This window comes from Lagopus muta, chromosome 1 (genome assembly GCF_023343835.1).
Source record: "Lagopus muta isolate bLagMut1 chromosome 1, bLagMut1 primary, whole genome shotgun sequence".
Taxonomy (NCBI): domain Eukaryota; kingdom Metazoa; phylum Chordata; class Aves; order Galliformes; family Phasianidae; genus Lagopus; species Lagopus muta.
This window is the reverse complement of record NC_064433.1, coordinates 112,252,843-112,271,926: the sequence shown is the minus strand read 5'-3', so window position 1 is coordinate 112,271,926 and position 19,084 is coordinate 112,252,843. Positions and strand designations below refer to the sequence as shown.

General features: G+C 41.0%; 1 protein-coding gene across 7 annotated transcripts in view; it reads left to right on the top strand.

The window, feature by feature from the left end:
- The first annotated feature begins 2,825 nt into the window (after positions 1–2,825).
- Positions 2,826–19,084, top strand: part of SYTL5 (synaptotagmin like 5) — an 85,385-nt gene continuing 69,126 nt past the window's right edge. For 3 of the 7 annotated variants that reach the window (XM_048967506.1, XM_048967453.1, XM_048967472.1), the window contains exons 1-2: positions 2,826–3,090; positions 9,300–9,362. The gene's annotated coding sequence lies outside the window, so the exon portion shown is untranslated. Of the gene's footprint in view, positions 3,091–3,295; positions 3,524–9,299; positions 9,363–19,084 lie in introns of those variants that run through there. The other 4 variants (XM_048967463.1, XM_048967486.1, XM_048967476.1 and 1 more) reach the window with 3 other exon arrangements.

The window sequence follows — 19,084 nt, the reverse complement described above, 5'->3', positions numbered from 1 at the left end:
ATGCCAAAGTCTATTGATGGCTGGTGTGTGGAGTTCATGGTTCCTGACCCAGAGAAGAAAACGTGACAGAAAACCTCTGTCCCACAGGACAAGATTGTTGCCAAGATTGGACAAAAGCTGTGAATACCTTGAGTAATTCCTTGCAGAGCCGCAGCCAGGGACCCTTGTGGGGTCATTCTTTACAGTGATGCAAATGTGAGCAGAAGATTGAAGTCACCAGTGAAATCATAGCAAGGATACTTCACCTTTCTTCCAAATAGGCCTCTTGGCCCATTTAGAAATCCATTTTATGTAGTTGTGATTTATAAAGCCCTTGGTTCGTGTGGTCTGTTACAGATCTCAAAGGACACTTAATAAATCAGAATATGGATTTACATGCACCAGCGCTACCAGAGTGCTGTGGCTGTCCAGCCTCTAGAACAGCTGCTTCTTATTCCAACAGAAACACAAACATCTGTGGTTTCTCAGAAATTCTCTTTGTACTTGGGTATTCTGGCTACTAGTGTTGTATGTGTGCCATCAGGATGCTTCTGGGTTATTTGCCCTTCTTTTCATTCGCCAACCCTCCAGGCAATATTTATAAGGTACAACTAAAAATTCACATGAATCTCAATCTTGTGTTTCAGTATTTAAAATTAAGAATTACAGAATATATTTATTAGCATATCTCTGTTGATACTGATGCACGCTGTTATAGAGTATTATTCTGATATTAAAGACAAATGATAAATCTGAGCACTTAATATAGAGCAAATCCATTCAAGAGCTTCTATGTACAAAGGGAAAGAATGCTGTAGTGATTATAACGTGTTGCAAAATCAAATTAGTTTCCAGAGGAGTTGTAGTTTTCTGCCAGTTCAGTAAACATTGAACCTCCTTCCCAACATATGCATTAATTGGAATAATGTAAGCACTGCTTATGTCCTTCCCTTACAAGCTGCTTGAAGGGAGCTTATAAACAGAAGGGAGACTGCCCCAAAATTATGCTGGGAGTTATTGATAAACACCTGAAGGACAATGCAATCATTGATCACAGACAACATTTGTTCATGAAGGGAAAGTCCTTCTTAACTAACTTAATTTGCTTTTATGATAGTGTCACTATCTAAATGACCAAGGGAAACCAGTTGATGCTTTTGGATTTCAGTAAAGCCTTTGATAGTGTTTCTCACAGTATCCTTCTGGACAAAATGTCCAGCATGCAGTTACGGAAACGTAAGGTGATGGATGAGCAATTGGCATCAGGTCAGGCCCAAAGGGTTATAGTAAATGGGGCTGCATCAGGCTGGTCACTGGTCACTAGCGGGGTGCCCCAGGCTCCATTTTAGGACCAGTTCTCCTTAATGTTTTCACAGATAACTTGGATGTAGGACTAGAAGTTGATTTGCACAAGTTTGCTGACTATACTAAATTAGAAGGAGGTGTTGACTCTTTTGAGGGTGGGGAGGCCTGCAGAGAGATCTAGACAAATTAGAGGGCTGAGCAATCACCAACTGCATGAGGATTAACAGGAGCAAGTGCTGGATTCTGCACCTGGGAAAGGGCAACCCAGGGCTATACATACAGAATGGGGGATGAGATGCTAGAGAGCAGCTTAAGAGGATTTTGGGGTCTTGGTCAACAGCAAGTTGTACATGAGTCAACACAGTGCCCAGGCAGCCAGGAAGACCAACTGTATACTAGATTGCATCAAGTATGGCATTGCCATCCAATCAAGGGAAATGATTGTCCCGTTCCACACTGTGCAGCAGTTTGGGGCACCACGATACAAAAAGGACATAGAACTATTTGACAGTGCTCAAAGGAGGGCAACAAAGATGGCAAATGGTCTAGAGGTTAGATATTGGGCAGAAATTCTTTCCCCAGAGTGTGGTGAGGCGCTGGCACAGCTGCCCAGAGAAGCTGTGATGCCCCATCCCTGGAGGTGCTCGAGGCCGGGTTGGATGGGGCCCTGGGCAGCCCTGCACACGGCAGGGGTTGGGGCTGGGTGGGCTTTGAGGTCCCTTCCAACTCAAACCATTCTGTGATTCCATGATTTTCATTGCACACATTGCAATGTTTTCAAAGTGATAAAAATTAGATCATTTTTAAAATGAGTTAAAGCTGTGAAAAGGATCTGCTCTTCAGTGTTTCCACATGGCCTTCCTCTGCACACTGCAGAAATTTCAAAGCCCCATTCTAATATGTTAGGCAATACATGAGTGCTAAATTGGTTTCCTTATCTCCCTCCTCAGATGCCAGCTATGTGAGCTCTCCAGAGGCTTGAGGATACCCACAAGGGTAAATGAATCATTTGCTTCTTCTGGATGAATTCAGATGCTCTTTTGCTTGGTTTGTTTTGAATTTTGGGATGTTTTGTAAGACTTGCAGCTATCTGATTAGTCTGAAGACACTTGAACATTGAAACGATGGTCATAAAACTTAAGAACCATTGCCTATTGCTGTAGGGAGGGCAGCTAGGACAAGTACATACCATCAAGCTCCTCCATTGCTGTTTTACCCTTTGATTTCTTCCCTCAACCACTGCACGGAATGGCCATCCCTACTATTTCCTAATGGCCAAAAACACAGATGACCACAAACACAATTCTAAGAAAACAGAGCTGCCCACTCCATGCAGCGAAAACACTGCTGAACATGAGATAGTTACGTGAATGGGGGAGGCACACCTTTCCCAAGCCCTGTGGGAAGCGCGGGGCCAAGTCCCTACGGGCCCGGGGGCAGTGAGGCAGCACAACGGCTCCGGCAACGGGGCTGCCGTGCTTCCTGCCGCTGAGGGGCGCTGCGGGGCGGCTGGGGCTCTGCCGGCGGCAGCTGGGGAGGTGCGGGTGGAGCGCGGCGCGCAGCTGCCGGGCGAGCCCAGGCGGGGAGGGGGTGAGGCAGGCGGGCTGCAGCAGGGCTGCACCTGCCGGAGCCCGGCTGTGTGCTGCTCGTGTGCGTGCGCCGGGAGCTGCATGCCGCCGGGGCTGGAGTAGTACTTTGCTTCCCCGCCCCGTAGAGCTGCGGAGTTGACATCAGCAGTCTTTCGCCGTCTCGACTGCGGCGGGGATGCTGATAAATACACGCGCTACTCCCCTAGCGAGGTACCTGGTGAGTCCTTCTCTCTTTATCGGCAACCTTTTAGAAAATGATTGTTCTTCTTATTTTTATTTTGCTTTCCTGGAGAGAGCAGAGGAAGAGAAAACCTGCGGCAGGGGTCCCGGCAGAGAGCTGCGCGGTGCCGGGTTAGACTGCGCTGCTCCGGTCGTGGGCGCCCTTCCATGTCCGGGAGCATGGGCTGCGCTCGCCCCGCTCCTCTGCACGGACAGATCGAGCGCTGCTGCCGTCGGGAACCTGACCGGAGCTGTGCTTTGTTTCTCTCTCTGTCTTAACGCTTTTTAGCCCACGTTACTATGAAAACTGAAGGTAGTAGACTTCGCCTGACAGCGATGCTGCAGGCGGCTCTCGTTCGGCAGAAGTAGCGATAAGAATGGGGAGGTTAATTGTTCTCTCCGTGGGTGAGTGGCTCCGTGGAGCTCAGGTGGTGAGTATCTCTCCGTCGTGTGCTGCCCGAAGTTTTCTCCTAGCTTTTTGCTTTGCCTGTAGGCACTGAGAGGTGTGTATTAGCAATTAGCAATCAGTAGATTGTGCTGACGTTGGGCTTGATGATCTTGGAAGGTCTTTTCCAGCTTAAATGATTCTATGAAGAGCAACCTATTTTACTATTAACTGAAATTATCTGTAATTCACGTGTAGTCATCTGGGTTACCTGGTAGTTATTGAGTGCCTCTGCCCAAATTCGTATTTCAACATATTGAGTTCAGTGGGCATGGTGCTGATGGGCTGATGGCTGGACTAGATGATCTTAGTAGTCTTTTCAACATTAACAGTTCAGTGATTCTATAAGTAGAAGTCATACCATAAGAAAGAGTGAATTAGAAGATTCTGTTCCCCAGATCTGTGGCTTTGGGAAGGCTTTGGGAGCTTGGTGGGCTGTCAGCCAGGGGTGAGCTCCTCCTGAATGTGAGATGATAGAAGAGCAGGGAGTGTGCGAATTACCTGCGAAGTCTATAGGTGTTACTGCTTTGCTGTATGTGCTTCAGGTGAGAGGTTTGTGTGCAAGATGCAGCCCCCATCCCCATCATTTGAAAACAAAACTTTTTGGAAAAGCATCAGTAAAGATTTATTTTTGACAGTAGGTAGTATGGGGAAATCTTATGGGCTATGCACAGGTGGGGAGGCTGGGACAGGTGATCATAATGAACCCTTATTCATCAAGCATGTGATCAGGAAAGCTGTGTTGTCTCAAAGCACATGTTCAATACTGTCTTTCCTTCCCCTTGTTCCTTCAACTTTCTTCATGTAAAAGGGCTCAAATAACACTAATGGCTAATTTAGCTTTTGGTTCTATGCTTTTCTTTGCATTTCTGAACCAAGTTATCTCCCAAATGCAACTAGATCCAGAGGTCCATGTCTAAGTGGTTCTAGTGGATTTCTGAAGGGTAAGAGTTGCAATGACAGCTGCTCAGAATTCTGAGTAAATTTTGAGGCATATGCTATGTAAGGGTTGCAGGCACAGTAATGCTTTACAATATCAGTATACTGAAACATTTTCTGGAGTTCAACATGTTGATATTCCTAAGCTGCCTTCAGAACTACCTCTGCTCTGAAGAGATACTTATCAATGCGTTCTGACTTCTTCAGACTTCATGGTAGTTGCAATCTTAAGGTCTTTCAGGATGGAGGAGTCATAATTCAATTAAAATTCTATGTGAAAAGCCCTTTTTGTGTTGATGCTGTGTTTCTACAGTGGAAACACAGTGGGTATGAAGGATCTTATTAAAACCTTTGCAGTGTGAAGTTGCAGTCATCTACTTGTTTGAGTATCTAAACACATTGTTATTACATACATAGTGCTATTTGCTCCAAATCACCCTATCAAGGGTAATGTGCGTTTCAAATCTGATGATTAACTCTGTTAGTAAGACATTCAGCTTTTTAGAGTGGGGAGAAAGGGAATCAGCTGAGTGAAAGCTGAAGTCATCTGTGGTGTAGGATTGTGCGCACTGTTTTCACAGTTCTTTATTGCTACTTCCTTGTCTACACTTACTCTGCCTTCTTATCAAACTTTCTTGATAGCGGGGATTTACACCCCTGTGTGTTGTCCCAGACCTTGCAAACACAAGAAGCATAAAGAAGCAGAATAAATAAGAATGTCTGGAAAAGTAAACCTTAAAGAACAGTGTGGCTGAGTCCAAGGCAGGTAGTAAAAGGTGTATTCATAATAGCTGGTACACACGTATTTTTCTTTGCCTCTTTAGAGCACTTTTTCCATCCATTTATGTAGAAGAACCACAAACAGATACATACAAATACAACGTATGCCAGTGAACGTATGCATATATGTAAAATGTATACCAATGAAGCCTTCTGTTCAGAGCAGCCTTTGGACTTTGCAGTCAGAAAAAAGCTGTTTAAGCCCTTATTTGAGGTTGATCCTGGATGTGACCAAGTGGCTCAGTTCTGAGTGGGGTTGCTGTGGTGTTTTTTTTTTTGTTCTCCCCACAAGCTGAGGCGTAGCTTCAGAGCAGAACTAATTGTGCAGGAGCTGATTCTGCTTGCTGAATCAGCCTGTGCTGGAGTTTCTTCATAGTTCATTTACTCTAATCTGTGCCTTTTTATTTTCACTGTAACTGTTCCCTGGGAAGGCTTTTTGTATCACTTAGAAATGTAAACAGATCTCAGAGATGAGACAAGATTCCACTGTCATTTTTACTATACTCCACAGAAATGTGTTAACGGGAATCTCCTTAAATAAGCATTTTCTTTATTAAGGAAACTGCCTTTGCCTCTTTAAATGCATGTCTGGAATACTTAAATTTTCAAGGGTATCTCTTGTTCTAGTTTCAGTTGCTCCAAATCTTACTTCCAGATAAATTATAGTGGCTTTTTTTTTTTTTGTGTATGTGTGAAAAAATTACTCTTCGCTGCATCTTTTTATTGTAAGGAAGACTGTGCTTTTCAGAGTGATTGCATTATGCACTGGGTTAAATTGTGATCTGAATACTGCTCTACTTGTTAGTGTCTCTCCACTGTAACAGATACCCTTCATCTGTACAGCTCCACAAACAGTAGAAGTAGCAATGCATCAGCAGAAGAGAGGAAAGCAATCCAAGGCATGAATGTCTCCTTTTTAAATAATAATAATAATTTAGAGATGGAAATAATATAGGAATTGTATGTAGGTTGCTCCAAAAGTAATGCATTTTACTTATTTCCATGGAAACCACACCAGCAACAAAGAATTCAACAACACTGTTTGATAGTGGATATTTTCAGCTACAAAAACCTATTTTTCAGCATAGCAGGAAGGTTCAGCCTTTACTGCCATACCACCACCATCTACCTCTGACACTGTGGGCCAACATAATGAAATAGGAGACATTACTTTTGGTTCAGCCTTTGTGCATAGCACCAATGTATTTCCAGAGCTTGAACAGCAAATTGGAGCTTGAGGTAATCTTTTTTTGTTGTTGTTGTTGTTCAGCACGTTGCTGTGCTTCTAGAATGTTATCTGAATACCAGGGAAGCAAATGTCCATGACCATGGGAACATTGTTTCCAAGGATTCTGTTATTTGACAGACTTCTGGGAGAAAGCACTGTTTGAAAGCAAGCCTTTTGTCAGTGATATTTTTCATTTGCAGTTACAAAGCAACAGAGTTGATAGCTTTTTGAGCAGTTGAAGACAAGTTTAATCTGAACGTGTTTCCTCATTTCAAGGGGTATCTCAGAACTGGAGAAGAATTAAATCAGATTTAAGAAGGGCATACTTCATATATCACTTCAGAACTCTGGTTCATTTTCCTGAATCTTCGCAGGAGGTGGCTAGGGCCTAACGGGCTGAGAGTGGAGGAAATGTGGAGGAAAAGTGGAGGAAATGATTTCCTGTTCTCAGAATATTAAGGCTACTTATGGTAATAAATATGGGAATGATGCCATGGGTAACAGATGTTTACACTCAGACACATGCTCACGTATATGGCTTCAGAAGGAGAAGAGAAGCATAACTCATGTGTACTCTCAATTAAATAAATATTTGGTGTAGGAGTTACCTTCTACTCTCTGTAGACAATAGTGCAGAAATAGTACCATTGTGGAGTCGTTAACAGAGGCAGAAGAGAATGAGGCTTATACTCAGAAGTTGGAAATTCTCATCCTGGGGAAAAAAAAAATGAAACCATAGCTAAGGTGACAGTAAAGCTGCTGTTCTAACACTGGTTTTGAAACCTTCCAAAACCAGAAACCCACCAGAAAAAAGGTGAAAAAGTAGGATGTGGTTAGGTGGAAAAAAGTTTAGCATGCTGGAAAACAATGACTTATCAGGTACAGTTGAAAACTAACAAGTGAGAAGGATATCCCTTCTTGGTATTTTCTCTTTCTGCTCGGAGGCGTGCATCCTTCTGTGGAATGTGTATGGTAGCAGAGGAAGGTGGAGAAGTATGAGTAACCTGTGCAAACATAGGTGTCATCTGGCTGGTGCAGCTGTAACAAGTGAGCTGGAAAATGAGGGTGGGACAAGCTCAGAATGCAGTGGTGGTGCTTGCATGCTCATAGATCTTGTACTTTCTGTAGCAAACATTTGTCTAGTTTCAGCTGTTGTAAGTGAAGAACCCGAGCGGGTGCCATTTAGGTCAACTTAACTGCATATTCTGCAAATACCTGGATGTTGGCCTTGCATCTAAGAAAAAACATGCATCTGAACTTCCTTTTTATCTGGATTTCTTAAGGCAGGGGTTGTTTTGCTTATTCTTGGGATAATCTTTTAGAGCATTGTTCACGCAGTAACATTCATGGCAAGCTACAAGTCCTTCCTGATAGAATCTCTTAATGTTTGAGACACTGATTTGCCAGGAATTGATGGTTTACCCCGAAATCACTTTGGTTCATGACCTCACTGATGTTTAAGTTCTACTATGGAAGAGAGCAAAAGCATTTTGAAATGATTTGTGGGAAATGAGTTTTGAGAGTTCACCTTCTCAATTAAGAGTTTAAATTACTGGTGCAATGGTTCTTATACAAAAAAATACCTTGAAATGAAACCCCTCGTTTCTGATTAGTTTTGAGCAAGTGTATTTAATATTTGCCACACCCTGTTTCCTGCTATGAAGAGTTTGTGTTTGAAGCAAAAGCGGTTCAGCATTTAGCTTCAGGCTTGGCGCAGTACCCGAACCACTGATGCATGTAAAAGTCTTCTCAGTAAGGCAGTGAAAATAATTCAGATGATTGCTACAGATGTCTCTGATATTGTCATGTTTTCAGACATGGTGGAGCTGAGTTTTGAGAAAACTATGAGAAATAAACGTTCTAAATGATTTGTGTTCGTTGCCCGCATCCTTCAGTTTCAAGCGAGGAAGCTTAGGTGTTCACATGGCTGTGTACTTCTTGTATGTGAGGAAAGCAAACTCCGTTGTGATTTGCCTGCCTGAATTAATTAGTAACCAGTAGTAAAACTGGTAAATCAGTCACAACATAGTATGTACAGCACTTTGCAAAACAGACTTAAGTCTTAGGGATACTTAAAAATACTGTCCGTTGGGTGGTCTTATGCTTAGGAGCAAAACATCCAAAGAGAGTGGTGTAGAACACTTTCCAGCTTGCCACCTTCCCAAGATTGTTCCTTCCTTCATCAACTAGGATGAAGGACTAGCACCATGCAGGATTACCCAAAAATCAGACTGTGCTTCTGAGAGCATTGTCCAGATTCTCCTTGAACTCTGGCACTTGGGGCCATGCCCACTGCCCTGGGCAGCCTGTTCCATACCCACCGCCTTATGGTGCAGAACCTTTCCCTGAATCCCACTTCACCCTCCCCTGATGTAACTCCATGCTGTTGGACCTGCAGCCTTTAGGAGTCCTCTCCTCAACTCCTCTGCTCTGGGCTGAGCACACGGAGGGCCTAAGCTGCTCCTCGTGTCTTGTCCTCCAGACCCTTCACCATCTTTGTAGCCTTTCTTTGGATGCTTTCTCTATGCCCTTGTGTCGTGGTGGAATAGTGACAATTTTAGGTGCAGTACATTGCGTTTTTCCTTGATTTTCCTATGCTCCAACACTTGAAATAAGCATCCTAGTTTGGTGTTCTTGTCCTTTGATTTGGTACAGCTCATCTGGTTTTGCTGCTCGTGTATAAATTTGAGCTTGTTTTCAACTGTCTATGTTTTTTTTTTTTTTGAAACTGACCCTTTTTGGCCCTCCTGTTCTTGTTAATACCGAGGGAATGAGACCAGACTGAAGGGTTTTTTTGTTTTTTTTTCCATTGTAGCATATGTGGAAGGGAAGAGTGGAAGGAAGAACAGAACAGCATTTCATCAAGTGTTACACTCAGGTAACCATGGATGTGGCTTTTTTTTTTTTTTCTAAACTGGAATCCAAATGGAACAATAGCAGGTAACAAGAGAGGAATCAGTAAATTAAGGACAGCTGCTTGTCTTGTCACTGTTACTGGTTTTCAATTGGAGATGCTTTTTTTTTTTATCTGCAAGTTAAACCTGAGGAAAATTGACAGTGTTTTTGACTTTAGAGAGCTTCTGATTCTCCTTACTTCTCATTACAGCAGATGAAGAGGCTGTGATAGCTGGCAGACAGTGTGCTTACAGTAGGCACAAGTGGGACACTTGTGGCTTTCACCGGGGAGAGAGGAGAGTGCAAACATGAAATGGGTGAAGACCCTCAAAACCTCAACGTTGGAGTTTTACTGTAGTCTGTGTAGTATAAAAGCTGGAGATGCGTTGAGGAGGAATGAATATGTATATCTTCATATACACAGAAAACATCTACAGAAAAAAGTTTTGTTAGGTAACTATGCAGATGTATCTTCAGACAGCTTATGCCTGGGGAAAGCAATGAAGTCATACTCAGTTATTAATGCATAAATTATGTGAGAAAGCTGAAAGTTTTCGTTACTGCAGATGCTCTTGATCCTTGCTGTGAATGTAAGATCCCCTATTGTTTCCGCTTTTTTTTTTTTTTTTTTTTGGTGGTTGTTTTGGGAAGAAAATCAAAAGAACTGCAAATCACAAATGATTAAATGTGTAACAAGGCATTCTACTTCCAGTAATAAGTAGATATTTGAATAGCACCTTGGGAAGAAAAGCAGTAAAAATACACATATGAGGTCTTCAGTGTGTTTATGTTTAGGTACTAGGGATAAATAGTTCTGGCATCCTTTTATACCGTTGTTAAGAGTTTCTCTTTACTGTAATGCTAATATGCATACCCAAATAACAGTTTTTAGGCAAAAGATGGTAGCAGAAGCATTATGCAACATGGTTTCTTCTCAGTGGGCAAGGAAGGGAATAAACAGGTGGACAATGACTGATAATAGTGTGTTTTGTGGTTTAGGAGGAGTTTGATATGCCTCCCTGTGTGTTTGTCTGGTTTTGAAGGATCTAGTGTACCTAAGTGGCTTGTGGTTGGTTTCAAAGCTACACAGCACAAAGGCAGGAACTCGTTCTGTTGAGAGATGATCTGAAAATAGCAATAGAAAATGTACTTGAGGTTAAGGCATTGTCTCTGTGGTATGATTATTCTTTGTTTGAAAGTGAGTGTGGATGGTACAGAGAAAATGGGTCTTCTGCATGACTCCCAGAAAATAAGAAGTCTTTCTGTTTGTAAGAGATAGAAACATTTGCTTGAATGCTGAGCTTGGTGGCTGCCAATTTTTTATTATAAAATTTCTATGCCGTTAAATGATGGGGCATGATCAAATTATTTGCAATGGCTATTAGAAAACTGGAACATTTACTGTTATTTGAGGAATCCCACATGTTGATCCAACTCTGTTTACTGCTGTGCATCTCCCATTAATACCTGTTTGTGTTTGAGAATGATGATTCATCAACAGCACAGTTCTGGCATTCCTGCCTGCGGGCTTTGTTGCGCTACGGCAGTGTGATCTTCAGTAACAGAAGCTGACTTCTCCAACTGGCTTATTTTGAAACCCTGTCACATAAACATAAATGTAAGATCAGCACAAGACAGTGTTTAGGAACAGTTGAGTGGTAATGATCACGACAATGTAGCGAAATGCTGTGCTGTGAAATACTTGATGTTCAGGATTATTTTTCTAGAAATAAAATTTTAACTATTATTCTTTTTGGTGAACTTAGGCTGTAAAGGTGTCTACTGGTTCTGGCAGAGGAAGATTTTGCCTTAATGTGCTATGGGAGCATGCTGATCAATTGCAACTCCATGGCTATGTAGGACAATCTTTTTTCTCTAGCCATTAACAAAGAATTGCATTGTGTATTGTATGAGAGATGTTGAGTTTTGAAGGAACTAAGAAAGGAGCTAAACCCAACTAAACAACATATGACATTTCCTTTAGCAGAGCCATTACAGTTACAGTACCTGAGGAGCTGTATCCCTGCATTTAGAGCAACTTAAAGTGGCTGCTCTGTTCTCGTGAAGAATTCTGTATGATGCAGGGCTTGTAAGGCAATGAATATGGGGGGTCTTTTCAGTATCCTTCAGGACACCACTTTATAATTCCCACATGTGCATACCCCTGCATGTCTGGAAAACCGCTGGTGGCAGATTTTTTCTCAAATTCTTCTAACCAAAACTTAAATTATGTGAAATTGAGATGGGCATGTTTCTGAGGGCAGATTTCAATGACAAGCTTGAAAATCAAAGTAGGCCTTAGAAGACTTGTAGTATTTCTGGATTGGAATAAGTCTATACTGAAACCTGTAAAAATGACTTTGAGTAAGTTTTATTTGAGGCTGAATTTGAACAGTATTATTGTTGCATTGATGAACAAATCCTGAAGAGAGGAATTGCCTCAGACTTGAACAAAATAGGATTATTTTTTGTATCTCTGTTTCACTCTGAGAGTCACTTTTCCCATTCTTCTATTCCAGTGTAATACTCAGGACAAAATGACTTCTCTACCTATTTCCCTACTCTAAAAGATCGCAAGGAATGAGTGTCTGGAAACATCACAAGAAAACTGTGACTTGAAAATAAATAAAAGATAGTGTTACCCAGTTACAGAAGGAGGGCAATCAGCCAAGTGAAAAGAGCAGAATAGTATTTAAGGCGTATAACCATTTGCTGTAATATTTTGCTGTGAGATTTCATGACCCATGTTCATGAGCTTTTTGTGTTCTCTTAAAGCAAAGCATAGCAGTGCTTGTGCTAGGTTAAAAAAACCACCAACAAAAACAAAACCTTTGAGGTTGGTGCTTCTGTCTCATCAATTGGAAGAATTTAAGAAAAGGGACAAATGCAGAATGTCTTTGTTTCCACTGTTGACAGTTTTTTGTTGCTCTAAGTGAACTACTGCCCCTGTGTTCCCTTAGTTAAGTTTGTATCTGTGCCATCAGTTAATACACCTGATAAAAGGGAAAATTAAAGCAAACTTTCTAAATTTAGTGAAGTCTCCTGAATGGTGTTGTCTCTATATTGGTATAGCCCAGGACAAACCACAGTCTTTGTGAAGGTCTTTGTGCCTCTTTTTCATTCTACCCATTTAATTAACTTTTAAACCATTTATAGTTTTTATTTAGACAAGAACGTTTTCAATGAATTACATTTTTTTGGTACATTGTGTCCTGTCTTTTTGCTGGGAAAACAGCTTCAGCTGTTCTCTGAAAATTTCACAGAGCCCAATATGAGCAGGCAAATTGATGATGAATTTTGAAAATACTGTAGTCTTTTATATTATATGTAAATGCACATAATCTGAGTGTTATGTATTCCCCAGCATTCTAGTGAATTTGACAGTCTGAATCCTACTTACACATTTCTGCAGCAGAATGAAAAATGAGCAATGCTGAATAATCTTTCTAGCAATGAAAAGGTCTCTTAATCCTGCTTTTTTATCTACTTTTCCACACTGGAGAGTGTCTTCCACTGTCTGAAAGCATTCATTTATTTATGTTCTCTTTATCTCTGTAGTATGTCCTGAGTGATCTTGTCAGGTTAGTTTGTAACAGCAATAAGGGTTTTCACTCAGTGCACCTAGGGACGAGAATTCACCATCAAGCTAAGTTTACTCCAAACCTGGGGACCTGGAAATGCAAGTGTCTCTCTCGTGATTTGCCTTTAGTTGGTTGAACTTCCCTATTTGCAAACATATGGAGTGTGTATAGACAATTAAGCATTTTTCTATTTAAACAAATTGTATTTCAATAGTCTGGCTTACTCCCTTCACAAACAAGGTGAGAATGTTCCATGGGTGAGATAATCACTCATTCAGACCCTTAGTGAGTAGCCAGAGACAGCCTCTCCTTTCTCTTCCTGTGCTCCCAGAGCGCTGTTTGTCCTGTACTCTAGCCTGGTGAAACAGCTCAGGTTTTGCTCCCTTATAGGCAAGGTGCCCTTGGCCCAGGCTGTCCTCAGGACTCTGCTTTCTCCTGGTGCACAGGCTTGTCTGCTGTGTCATGTCATAGGAGCATGCACCTCTGCCATGAGCCATGTCATGGATGCTTCCTGTGAACCTCAGGTCTTTGGGAAATGTTGAATCTGCTCAAGTCAGCAACATCTGAGGATTGTGCCTCCATGGATGGAAGGTGTGATGCTGAGTTGTGGTACAGCAGAGTGGGTTTTATTCTCCTCTTTTATCTCATGTGCCACTGGTTTATGAGTTCTCAGATCTGGAAGAAGTACTTGTGCTCTTGTGAAGGAGACGCAACATTAAGGAAGCCTAAGATGAGGGAATCCAACTTATGAGATTTGGTGGGTGTGCTTCACTGATAGTCAAAACAAAACAAAAAACAAACAAACAAAAAACCAACCAAAAACATTGCAATTAAGGAATAAGGTTATTTGTATAAATAAGAAATGTAATTCCTTTCTTTGTGGGAGTTCATGTTATATCTGCCTCAAAACTGTATGCTGGAAATGTGATCTTATTTTCCTTTTTTTTTTTTTTTTTTTCTTTTCTTTTTTTTTCCTTTTTTCCCCATTGATACTGGGGGAATATTCAGCAGGCAAACCTTGCTTTAGAAGCTCCTTGAAAGTGTTATAGACTTGCGGAAACATGATAGAGTGCATTTTGGAATAATTTTTTGCAGTGATGCATTGGAAGTTTTAAAAAGTGAATTCCTGAAGGTATTCTGTAGTACCTGTAGCTCAGCAGCATGATATTCAAATGTTATTGTAGAATTAAGAAAATTAATCACCAGCATTCCACATGCATGGTGGTGCTGCTAAGTGTGTGGGGTTTGATCACTGTTTTGTTTTTTTTCTTTAAATGATTGTGGCAAGCTAGTAGGCAATTGATTAAACATGAGTACATTCATGCACACAGTTTTAAAGTGTGCTGCCATTAAAGTTCAGTGATGCCATAGAAAGACCATCCAGTCATTTTCCATGGATTAGTGTTTGTTATTGTCAACTTTAAGCGTACAAGTGTAGTAGTGTATCTGTTCTGGCTGTCATGGACAAAACGTGTCGAAGTTTATCAAGTCTTCGTCATTGAATTCAATGATATGATAAATTCATTATTTTCATAGAAAAATACCTTCCAGCCTGCACCACTTCTGTCTTCCATCTGCTGTGTACCAAAGAAAGTGTCTCAGCTCTTAGTTGAAGCTTAAAGTTTTTGTTGTTTAATGGAATGGTGTTCCCTGCATGAGCACCACGTTTCCTTGTGGCAGGAAGCCTGGCTGAGGATGTTCTGTGCAAACAGCTCTGCATCCTGTGGTCTCTCTGCGAGTGTCTGAGTTCATACTGTGTTTGACCTATGGACTGGAATAACTGCACTGCAGAGGTACATGATCAAACAGTAGCTGCTGAACAATACTGAATTCAATTAAAAAGTTCTTCCACCTGCCATTCCATAGGATTCTGAAATGCACAGTATTTCCTCTTTTGAGATGTTGTTCAGCATTTGTATGATTAGTTTGTAGGTGTAAGAGGGAAAGGAAGGGGGAAGGTTTTCAATCTAAGCATTTGCTGAAAGTGACTTAGAATTTCTAAGAACTCTTCATTTAAAAAGGGAAGGAATTGGTCTTTCTAACAGACATCTGAACTACCATCTCTGTAAAATCTTGCAGTTTTCTTAGTAACAGATTAAAGTACTAATGAGAAGGATTTCTTTGGATAATATTCTTAAGCAAATATTTAACCCCAAAATACCACTCCAGGGAGTGAAGGCTTATAAAAGCAATCAGACTAGCCTCAGTTGTTGGGTTTGGTCTGGAGATTTTTGATTACATTTGAAGCAGTGGTGAAGAAAAAGGTTCAAAAATCTTTTACCAGGTAGAACTGTTGGTTATATTTGATTCTCTTGATATGCTTTTCATAGCATGGGTTATATTCTTCACCAGGCTGTGTTTTTCGTTCAGTAGATTGTGAAAGCAAAGCTATGTTATTTATTTTGTTAGCCTCTGGTTGTATTTTCTGCTTTCAAACGTTGATTTGAAATTGTAAAGTATGTTGTTAGTTGGATTTTACTACTTCATCTTGTACGCTACACGGCCCTAATAAATATTCATGCTAACTTTTATTTTGACTTGTTTTTGGTTTTGTATTTTAAAAAGCTTTCAGGGGGGAAAAAAAGCTTTTTCTGTGAAGTGGAAGAAGTATTTTATACTTGAGAGCCTGGCATCTGAAAGTGCTGGGAGTTCCTAAGTATGTTTGAAATCATAAGGAATGTGGGTGTTCAGTATGCTTGTATAATCAGGCTATCAATGAATGGAGTGTCCAGCTGTTTAGATGAATTAAATCACTGAACTGTTTATCTCCCTTCCCATTTCTATCCTGCCTCCTACCCTGATGCTATTTCCTCAGCATTATGCGGATTGCTGTTTTGTGAGGTACTTGGATATGTGTGTGTGTATTTTGGGTCATCTATTAATCGTGTATTCAGGAGTTAGAAGATGTACCTCAGAAGGTGTATGGGCTTTATGGTGAAGCTTTGGGCAGCTGCCTTGCTGTTATTATCTTTTCTGACTTGATTGGACGACGAGTCCTGTGGAAATTACCATCTGTGGTTGTGTATTTGAAAAACTTTATGATGTTGCCAAGTGAGTAGAATAAAAGTGTATATATGCTTTTAAGGCGGTGAACAGTTGAAAGTCTGATATTGTACCAGAGGTAGTGCCTAACATTTCATGGCCTAGGGCTTTTTATTTGTTTAAGATTACAGGAACGGAGTTAATAGGCTATAGATTTTTTGCATGTGTGAGCTTGCAGTTGGAGTATTACTGATATAAGTGGTAAAGGCAGGAGTTATCATAGAATATTAACTTAGAATGATCAGAGTGTTTGTCAAAAAATTTGTTTTGTTTGTTTGCTTTTACTTACTCTGCTTTCTGGAAAGGTTACTTTAAGATGCTGTGCTCCAAGAGGGAAAGACGAGTTCAAATATGCTGATTTTCCACTGTGTCTAAAAAAATTATTAAGGATGTAAATTCTCAAAGTCATGTGGTTCCTATTTAACTTGGGAGGTTTGCTCTTCTGCCATACAATAATGATTTCAATCCTGACAGGTTCTTTCTCTAAAGCCTTGGAGAGAACCCCAAAAAAATGGCTAACCAACAGCCAATTGTTTACAGATGGAAATGCGGGGAAATATTTACAGATGAGTCTTTTTTTCAGTACTGGTGGGATGGAAATAAAGTGAGTGGAATAAGTCACGGGGAAAAAAAATCTGTCCTTTTCTCTTGCTCCGCTGCCTGGTTTTATCTTGCAGGAAGACATTTTTTACATACTTCTTTGGAAAATAAACTTGTCTGTGTTAATTCTGAGGATGTTTGCTGGGTTGAAGAGCACAAGCTGTGTGCCACAAGTTGATATATTAATAAGTAATAATAAAGTAATGAGACCGACCCCAAATGTCTGTGTGAGACAGAGATTGAACAGATAAATCTTATTAGCTTTTCAGTAAGAAAAAACTGTCCTTATCACTTCTGTTTGCTCCCTGAGGGCATCTGTTACACTACAGTTGCTGTGCAGGACATGGAAACAGAGCTGTTATTCTGTGTAAGGAGAAATGCTGAAGTGTGAAGCTTGGGTATCCAGCATTTGATTGCTGGAAAAAAAAAAAAGAAAGTAACGCTACTGATAATGATAAATTACTAACCAGGCTTACATAAATGTATCCTTAACTTCTCAAAGCTGTATTGGCAAATGAGATATTTGGGCAAGTTGTGAGGGGCTGGCTATACTTCAGAAATAGAGGTAGCAGCAGTGGCAAGAGCTGCTACTGTTTGCTGTGTCCTTCACGTGAGGACATGGAGGCACCGTCCTTTCCGTGGTGCTTACTTCAGTTACCTACTCTGTACCAAGGACTGTCTCTGAGATGACCTGTCCCTCTCTGAAAGATCTTTAATGGATTTTCCTACTGGAAATGCTCATCAGTTATGCTTTCCATTTTAAACCCAAACCAATGATTATTTTGACCTTCACATGATGATACATTTTGATATTGTGTCAACTGATGTAAGGTGCATCTCTTGCAAACGCAACCATAAGGCAGAAGGCAGAATGTTTACTATGTGAAGTACTGGAGTAAAGCTTGGCCAAAAGAGGCAGAAAACTGCTGTGGAAATGTCAAGTTATGATTAATATCCTGTGAGAACAGCTCTGTAGAATTGTTCTGAATAATTTCTCTTTTGCCATTTCACCTAAAAGCTAGCATCCATGTAATATGGTGTGTGTGCCCACTGTCTGTACCCAACTACTAAATGGTGGTTCTAGGGCAGGAGAAAACTCTAGAATCCCACCGTCAGGTTTTTGAACTTTTAGTCTGTAGTGCTTCTGGAACATAGCTAGTTGGAAAGAAGGAGAGAAATATAAAGCATGATAATGAGTGGGAATGTGAAGATAAATGAATAAAAGTCCTTTTTCTCCTATATCAGTGCAGAAGCAGCTTATTTAGGTGTTCTGTGCCTTTCTGTTGTTTGTACAGCACCCACTGGTATTAGATGATGGAGCTGTCTTGATTGGTTATGTCCAGAAGGATTTAGAAGACAGCTTGAGATTATTATCTCTTTCTGTACAGTTAGCATAAAGTGTCGTAGTATAATATAATTCAGGTTAACCTTTACAATTGAAAAATTTGGATGCTGGCAAAGATGACCTGAGGCCTTGAGTCTTGAACTATTTCTGCAGTGGAAATCTACGTCTTCTGCCATGTCCAATGAAGTCAACTTTAGCAATAGTGAATGCTTGCTTTTGCTTCAGTGCACTTCCCACACAGTGATCCACTGAGCCACTTTGCACTTTACTCCTCCAGCCCTGTGTTTGACTGCTGCTTGCAAGGCACTGCTGAAAGCCACGCTGCTGAATCTCTACCACTGCTTTTTATGTGAGAAAGGCAGGCAGGCCAGGCAGTCTGTTCAGCTCTGGCAACTTCTGCTGCATGCCCTTCTGTCAGGGGAGGTGTACAGCTGAGGCACAGAATTTGCTGAGGGCAAAGAGCTTGAAAACAGCCAAATAATGATTACAGGAAAAAATAAAAAATTCTCACATTCTCCATTCATTTGATGAGCAGGTTCTTTTGGAGGAATCTGTCACTTTAATTGGTTTCTTACACAGTGTAGAAAAAAGGATGCTGATATACTTAAAAATGCAGGTTTCTCATCCAGCCCATTTTGAGGTGGACACCATGGGGCGATGCACTGAGCATTTCATGGCAAGGCTTACGTGATTGGTGAGCTTTGTGTGCTCTCCATAGGAAAGCATTGTGGCATTGTGTATAGTGAAAAACAAGACGAGGCATCAGTCTAAGTTCACCACTCCCCTTATGATTTAAGCAGTTTGTGTCTTTTGGTAGGTTTCTGGACAAGTGTACTTTTGAACAGCTTAGCTATGCCTTACGCTGCTAATGAGTACATTTACTCATACATTCTGTATGCTTGTTTTTGAGGTAGTCATGCTGCATCCTCTTCACAGTCAGTGAAGAAAGATAGATGCTACCAGACAGGGACTCCTCTGACCTTTAAAAATCTTCTTGCAAGGTGAGTCATGCCCTAGAAACGCCTGTTTCTCTCATTTGCTTCTAGAGCAAGACTAGGATGACTAGGTCGGAGTAAATAACAGATTAATCTCAAGACTTTTCATGCCTCTACAGAGGTGACTTGTGTAATGTGTGTT